General features: G+C 44.3%; 1 non-coding gene across 1 annotated transcript; it reads left to right on the top strand.

Annotated features, from left to right (window-relative positions):
* The first annotated feature begins 5146 nt into the window (after positions 1-5146).
* LOC123998379 lies at positions 5147-5264 on the top strand. Its single transcript, XR_006832276.1, has one exon. It is a non-coding gene; the product is annotated as a small nucleolar RNA SNORA26 (small nucleolar RNA).
* The last annotated feature ends 3021 nt before the right edge of the window (positions 5265-8285 follow it).

The following is an 8285-nucleotide window of genomic DNA, read 5'->3' as shown; positions in this document are numbered from 1 at the left end:
CTAAGTTGCACCGCAGCCGCCATGGCGTTTCTCTTAAAAAATAAACATTTAACTGTGACGTGGTGCTTACTGTGAGGCAGGCTGTTGTATATTCCTATGGTGGGTACACACACAGCTCATCCCTTGGCAGTAGTACTGCATGTTACTGACATCACCCCAGAGTCTCTCAGAGGGTTCACAGTCAGCCCACTAACACCCTTTCAGATCACAGGAAAATCACAGTCTACCTGAACAGAGCAATACCCAATCACAAGACAACAAAGCCCAAGGAACTGTACAAAGCGCCCCAACAAATTCAATCCCTTTTACACAGCTTCCTGGACGAAACATTTCACTGTAATAGTGAAGGTGTAAACTTAGCAGTAGAAAGCCTAAACAGTATATTTGACCTTTCAGCTTCCCTATCAAATCTAAACATTTTAAGTCGCTTTGGATAAAAGCGTCCGCTAAATGGCATATATTATTATTATTATTATTATTATTATTCAAGCAGACAACCTAAGAAAATGAACAACAATGACAAATGGTTTGATGAAGAATGCAAAAACCCAAGAAAGAAATTGAGAAACCTATCCAAACAAAAACATAGAGACCCAGAAAACCTGAGTCTACACCTTCACTATGGTGAATTACTAATACAATACAGAAATACACTACGTAAAAAGAAGGGACAGCACATCAGAAATCAGCTCGATGTAATTGAAGAATACATACAGTGGCTTGTGAAAGTATTCACCCCCCTTGTCATTTTTCCTATTTAGTTGCCTTACAACCTGGCATTAAAATATATTATTTTTTGGGGGGTTGTAATCATTTGATTTACACAACATGCCTACCACTTTGAAGATGCAAAACATTTTTTATTGTGAAACAAACAAGAAATAAGACAAAAAAACTAAACTTGAGCGTGCATAACTCTTCATCCCCCCAACGTCAATACTCCGTAGAGCCACCTTTGGCAGCAATTACAGCTACAAATCTTGGGATATGTCTCTATAAGCTTGGTACATCTAGCCACTGGGATTTTTCCCCATTCTTCAAGACAAAACTGCTCCAGCTCCTTCAAGTTGAATGGGTTCCGCTGGTGTACAGTAATATTTAAGTCATACCACAGATTCTCAATTGGATTGAGGTCTGAGCTTTGACTAGGCCATTCAAAGACATTTCAATGTTTCCCCTTATACCACTCGAGTGATGCTTTAGCAGTATGCTTAGCGTCATTGTCCTGCTGGAAGGTGAACCTCCGTCCCAGTCTCAAATCTCTGGAAGACTGAAACAGCTTTCCCTCAAGAATTTCCTTGTAATTAGCACCATCCACCTGCCGATGGAAAAACATCCCCACAGCATGATGCTGCCACCACCATGCTTCACTGTGGGGACGGAATTCTTGGGGTGATGAGAGGTGTTGGGTTTGGGCCAGACATAGTGTTTTCATTGATGACCAAAAAGCTCAATTTTTGTCTCATCTGACCAGACTACCTTCTTCCATATGTTTGGGGAGTCTCCCACATGCCTTTTGGCGAACGTCAAACGTGTTTGCTCATTTTTTTCTTTAAGCAATGGCTTTTTTCTCGTTGCTCTTCGGTAAAGCCCAGCTCTGTGGAGTGTACGGCTTAAAGTGGTCCTATGGACAAATACTCCAACCTCTGCTGTGGGGCTTTGCAGCTCCTTCAGGGTTATCTTTGGTCTGTTTGTTGCCTCTCCAGTTAATGCCCTCCTTGCCTGCTCCATGAGTTTTGGTGGGCGGTGCTCTCTTGGCAGGTTTGTTGTGGTGCCATATTCTTTCCATTTTTTAATAATCTATTTAAATGGTGCTCCATGGGATGTTCTAAGTTTCTAATATTTTTTAATAACCCAACACTGATCTGTACTTCTCCACAACTTTGACCCTGACCTGTTTGGACAGCTCCTTGGTCTTCATGGTACCGCTTGTGTAATGCGTGTATATGGGAGGCGAAGTCAAGTGCAGGAGAGCGGAGTATAATAAACAGGCGCACTTTAATACCAGTTAGCAAATGACAGCACATAACACATAACAGTGCCAAAAACACGGTCTAAAACAAAAGTGCAACGCCTGACAATAATCCACAAAACAAATAACAATCACTCATAAATACAACATGGGGAACAGAGGGTTAAATGATGAACAAGTGATTGGTGAGTGAAGCTAGGTGTGATAAGACAAAGACAGAACAAATGGAAAATGAAAAGTGGATCGGCGGTGGCTAGAAACCCACCCACATCCTGATTTACTCTCTCCACCTGCCCGTTACTCTCGGGGTGAAAACCTGAAGTAAGACTGACAGAGACCCCCAGACGTTCCATGAGCGCTCTCCAGACCCTGGACCTGAACTGGGGACCCCGATCAGAGACTATGTCCTCAGGCACCCCGTAGTGCCACTGAAGGAATTAAAAATATTGATAGAGGAGTGTAAATGCTTTTTCTTAGGCTGAATCATGTTGTATTGTATGGTTTAATTCTGTAATGTATTGATTTTTGCTGCCATGGCCAGGTCTCCCTTGAAAAAGAGACACAGGGTCTCAGCTGGTTTTTTTAATAGATAGGGTGTCTGAGTTTAAGTATTTAGGTAGGTGAGATGAGAGGCTTACATGGAAGAGACATGTTGAGTATATTGAAATGAAGGTGCTGAACCTCATGAGGGCGATGGCAGGATATGATTGGGGGTCGGATAGACAAACTCTGTTGTTTATGTATCAGGCCTTGATCAGGTCATTTTAGGATTACGGGTCGGTATATGGTATATGGATCAACAGCCAGAATCGTACTACAGCGTCTGGACAGGATACAGTCAAGGGCCCTGAGATTGTGTGTGGGTGCCTTCAGGACGGCACCTGTTGAGGCATTGCAGGTGTATAGTGTGGCTTTTTCTGAAACCAAGTGTAGATGTGGGTATGATTGAGGGGAGGAGAGAATGGGGTAAGGACTTGAGACGGTGTGTGGAGAGAGTTTAAGGATATATACAGATGGTTCAAAGGATCCAGTCAGCGGTAGGGTGGGGGCAGGGGTGTATATCCCAGATTTTGTATGTAAGCGGTTAAATGATAATGTGTCAGTGTATGCGGCCGAGTTGATGGCCATGATTATAGATTTCAGATGGGCGTAGGAGGTGAAACCACTCGGTGGGGATCTGCTCGGATTGGGCTGCAGTGTTAAGTAATGTGAAGACGGGCAGGTCGGATAGGGGAGACTTGTTTTTGGAGATGATGGCGCTGTTAATACTACTGGAGAGGACGGGAATGGTGGTAAGCATTTGCTAGGTTCCCGTCCATGTGGGTGTGGAGGGTAATGAGAAGGCTGATGTGGTGGCTAAGAGTGCTGTGAGAAGAGAAGGGGTATTCAGGTCCTGTTGGGCCACAGGGAAGTCAAGTCCTTGATCCATGTGTCAGGGCTCTATCTTTGGCAAAGGGAGTGGGATGCTAGTAGAAAGGAGGCAATTTTATTGCCAGTCAGACAGGGAAGAGGCAGGGAGTATGGGATGTATGAGAGAAGAAGTTGTGTGGAGTAGACTATGGTTTGGGCACTCAGGTTTCAATGCCATGTTGTGGATGATAGAGAGACATGAAACAGCTCTGTATGATGAGTGTTTAGTGGAGGAAACGATGGAGCATGTTTTGATATTCTATGAACTGTATGACGTTGATAGGGAGAGATTGTGTGACGAGGTTTGGGTGATGTAGTGGGGGGAGGAAAATGGAGGGAAGTGGTGTTTAGGGATCTGTTTCACTTTCTTAAAGGAACAGGACTCTTGAAGAGAATTTAATGTATGTAGGCCTAGACTGGCCTTATGCTCCTGAACAGTAGGTGGCGGTGTGTGCACCTTAAAAGTTGGATGCGATCCGCCAACCCAATGTCAAAGAAGAAGTTTCAGAACTGTATATATTATTATTTAATATTTGATTTCGTTAATTGTTACGGCCATATCTGCAAATGTTTCAGTCAATGGTTACCGCGGTGTCTTGATATGCTTGATATGCTGGATCCTTTTCTCAGAGATTTTCCCCAGCTGTGCTGTGCACGACACGTGAACTGCTATAATGTTGCAAGCATTCAGCTGGTTGACCCTTTATTTATACGGTCTATGTCTATGGGTTGACCACACAGTAGAATGACTTTGACCTGTCAAAGTCAGTGTGCATTCATTCAGTAAAGTTACTAGTCAATTATGGCCCAGCCCAGGTACACATGAGATATTGACTAAGTTCTGGTTGCTATGTCAAGTATTTGATTTTGCTCAGCAGTATGGCATAACCAATCCCATGGTTTACAGTCAAGTGGTGTCAAGTCATACAATTTCATGCGATGTAGGTATTGCTGACAACACAACAAGAACCTTCTTTGCCCATTTAAGACCCAATGTGTCATAAATAGTGAACACGGGGTAGAGCAGTTATTTCATAAACCTGTAGTGAAGACCACATCCTCTCTGCAGATCCTGTCAGGAGGAACACAATTTGATATTTGCCATGCAGCTGAACATCTTCATAAGTGATGCTTAAAAGTTCAAGATGTGTTCTGACAGCTTTCTGTCTACTCACTGAGGCACATATCAAATGCAAAGGGACAGGGGATGGCTTGTGCAAGTGGTCATGTGAAAGACCTTGTGAGGTGAGTATGGCCATGACAAGTGACTTGAGTCCCACTCTGATTAAGGCAGCCCCCCACACCTCTCTGATTCAGAGGGGTTGGGTTAAATGCGGAAGACACATTTCAGTGGAATACATTCAGTTGGACAACTGACTAAGCATCCCCCTTTACCTACTTTTAGCCTGTTCCACAAGTGGCCATATCTGGGGGACAGAGCAACCCTCTCTTCAACCTTGGTCAGGGGCTGCATCCCTGGCTCTAGACCTGTTGAGAGGAACAGACTCGTCTGAAGGACAGCAAACACACCTAAAATGGCTGTGAAGGATGTGCACTACTGCACTTTGCCCTTTGACAATTTTAACAGATCTAGGAACCAACCATTGTGGATTGAATTTATGCCAAGACATCTTCATTTTGTCCTCTTTCTAAAACAGATGCCCTGATGTTTTTGGATTGGAGAAATTAATGCTTGGAATAGACTGATGTCACCAGAGAGGTATCTCGTTTGAACCTCTTTTAACCAAAAAAGTCATGCATTTTTCACCCATTTAAGACTTGAAATGTCCTAAATGATGAACATAGGGGGGTAAGGCAGTTCTCTCATAAACCTGAGGTGAAGGCCAAATCCTCTCTGCGGATCCTGTCGGGAGAAATAAACCATTATTTTGACATATTTTGCTTTATCTTAATAAGTCAATGCTGGTACATTGTCTTTGCATATATAATACGACAGGTGGGTGTCAGAGTGGTGAGTGTAGCTGGTGTATGCAGTCAGGCGCAGGAGAGCAGAGAATTGGGAGCAACGTAACTTTACTCAGAATAATGAATGGTGCAAGGTAAAACAATACACTTGCCCAAACACACAAACATCAACTTTTACACACAGGCAAGAAACAGCACCCGTCGAAATAACCAGCCACCAACATTACCAAACATGACATAAAACAATCCCGCACAACACCATGGGGGAAACAGAGGGTTAATACATGAACAATAATTAGGGGAATGAAAAACAGGTGTGTAGAAACAAAGACAAAACAAATGGAAAATGAAAAGTGGATCGGCGATGGCTAGTAGACCGAACAAGGAGAGGAACCAACTTCGGCTGAAGAAGTGATAGTGGGTCTAATCCTGAATGCTGATTGGTTAAAAGCTCATTCCAGCTGGTGTCTATTCCGCTAAATCTATGACATTAAAATGCCTATTTAATCTGTTCCATTTGACTGTGCAAGCCACTGTCTCATCAGCCCAGGCAGGTAAGTCATAAACTTGATCTCCACTATAAAAAGCATCTAGACATTATCTCACATTTATTTTAGACTGACATTTAGTTTAACAGCAGATATTTTGTATAAACCTTACCGTCTGTCTGACATTTGAAACAGTTTCAATATTCAAATTCGATCTCCATGTAGTGGTCGGGACATGAGAGAGAGGCAGGCAGCGTTTCTCAGCCAGTCGAAATCATGAATCAGCTGGCATCATTTTTTGGGATATAGACAAAGAAATGTGAATTGAAAAAAGGTCAAGGAAAAAAGGTTCACAGTCTTTCCAGCTTCAGTTTGAAGTTATTGTTTTAGCTGTGTTGTTGGCTTGCTCCTCTGAACAAGGAACACGTTTTAAAGACTCCAACCTAAATGCATTTACACTTCCGACTTCAACTGTATGTACATATCGGCAGGGGTAAAGTGACTAGGCAACAGGATAGATAATAGGCAGCTGTAGCAGCATCGTATGTGGCGCAGTAGCAGCAGCATATGTGGTAAGCGTGAACGTGTATGTTGGGATGTCAGTGTAAGTATCTGTGTGTGACAACTGTGTGTGCATAGAGTTAGTGCAAGAGAGTACGGGAAAAAAGGGTAACTGCAGGTAGTCCGTGTAGCCATTCGCATAGCTATTTAGCAGCCTTGTTATAGCTTGGGGGAAGAAGCTGTTCAGCGTCCTATTGGTTCCAAACTTGGTGTACTGGTACCGCTTGCGGTGCGGTAGCAGAGAGAACAGTCTGACTTGGGTGGCTGGAGTATTTGACTTTGAATTTTGGCTTTCCTCTGACACTGCCTGGTATAAAGGTCCTGGATGACAGGGAGGTGGGCCCCACTCACCAACCTCTGACACTGCCTGGTATAAAGGTCCTGGATGACAGGGAGGTGGGCCCCACTCACCAACCTCTGACACTGCCTGGTATAAAGGTCCTGGATGACAGGGAGGTGGGCCCCACTCACCAACCTCTGACACTGCCTGGTATAAAGGTCCTGGATGACAGGGAGGTGGGCCCCACTCACCAACCTCTGACACTGCCTGGTATAAAGGTCCTGGATGACAGGGAGGTGGGCCCCACTCACCAACCTCTGACACTGCCTGGTATAAAGGTCCTGGATGACAGGGAGGTGGGCCCCACTCACCAACCTCTGACACTGCCTGGTATAAAGGTCCTGGATGACAGGGAGGTGGGCCCCACTCACCAACCTCTGACACTGCCTGGTATAAAGGTCCTGGATGACAGGGAGGTGGGCCCCACTCACCAACCTCTGACACTGCCTGGTATAAAGGTCCTGGATGACAGGGAGGTGGGCCCCACTCACCAACCTCTGTCGCGCCTTGCAGTCGGGTGCCTTGCAGTTACGACTCGTGTTCACGAGCACACACAGTAAATTGCTGCGTACCATGTAGGCCTTACAGAGTGGCTCGCTTGTGGGCGTGCTGGCAGCATATGGCAGCATGTTCGATTGTGCGTCAAGAATTCAGCATAGCAAGTTTGTATAAAGGTCTGGTTATTAAATGGGTAAATAGTTAAATAGTAATATGCTCTAAAACACTCTGGTGACAAACAACCTTGTTTCCAATCTTCCACACGGCTGGGAGTAGCTTTTCAAGTAAGTAAATACATTTCTAAAATGTAAAAAACTACTATCTATTATTAGCTAACTAGCTACAGTGCAGGCTAACTCAAAAGAGCTGCTCACTTGGCTAGTTAGCTATCTAGCCAACTTTACATACTGTATATGTAAGGACCTGGAGTAGAGAAGCAGGTACAGGGAGTCAAACATTGAATCGGAACAGACATGGAACAAGACAGGAACAGCGTCAGCACACGGGAATACAAGGACATATGACAACCAATGCTGAGTCCAATAGTCGCTGTTGTGTGTGACAGGGGGAAGGATGGTGGCAGGAGTGCGTAATGCTGGGGAGCCAGAGCGGGAGCAGGCGTGACAGTATAGATAGCTAGCTAAGTGAATTAAATGTCACCAGCTACTTAACTTCATATTAGCTAGTAATCTTGATGTATTTATCACTGCCAAATGTATTTGTACGGAGCTAGCTAACAGCCATGGAGGAGGGTGAAAGGATAGCAGCCCCAACTGTCAAAGTGAGAGAGTAGGCTATTCTGGATAGGGCAAGTACTTTTGTGTAGTTCCAGTCCCTAGAAGTGAGGACGGATGTAATATTATCATAATTTTCATTGTGGTCTAGTTTAAGTATAACTAAGTATGTTTCTTGTGAGGTTTTCTGTCCACAGATAGAGCTATGAAAGCCTGTCTGCAGATGACGAGGTCACAATGAAGTGCAGTGGTTCTCAGTCCTGGTCCAGTGGACACAAAGTGGTGCACATTTTTGTTTTTACCTTAGCACCTCACAACTGTTTCAAATGATCAACTCATCATCAAGCTTCAAGTGG

The sequence above is a fragment of the Oncorhynchus gorbuscha genome, linkage group LG15 (genome assembly GCF_021184085.1).
Source record: "Oncorhynchus gorbuscha isolate QuinsamMale2020 ecotype Even-year linkage group LG15, OgorEven_v1.0, whole genome shotgun sequence".
Classification (NCBI taxonomy): domain Eukaryota; kingdom Metazoa; phylum Chordata; class Actinopteri; order Salmoniformes; family Salmonidae; genus Oncorhynchus; species Oncorhynchus gorbuscha.
The sequence above is the reverse complement of the archived record's forward strand: the minus strand, read 5'-3'. Positions and strand labels throughout refer to the sequence as shown.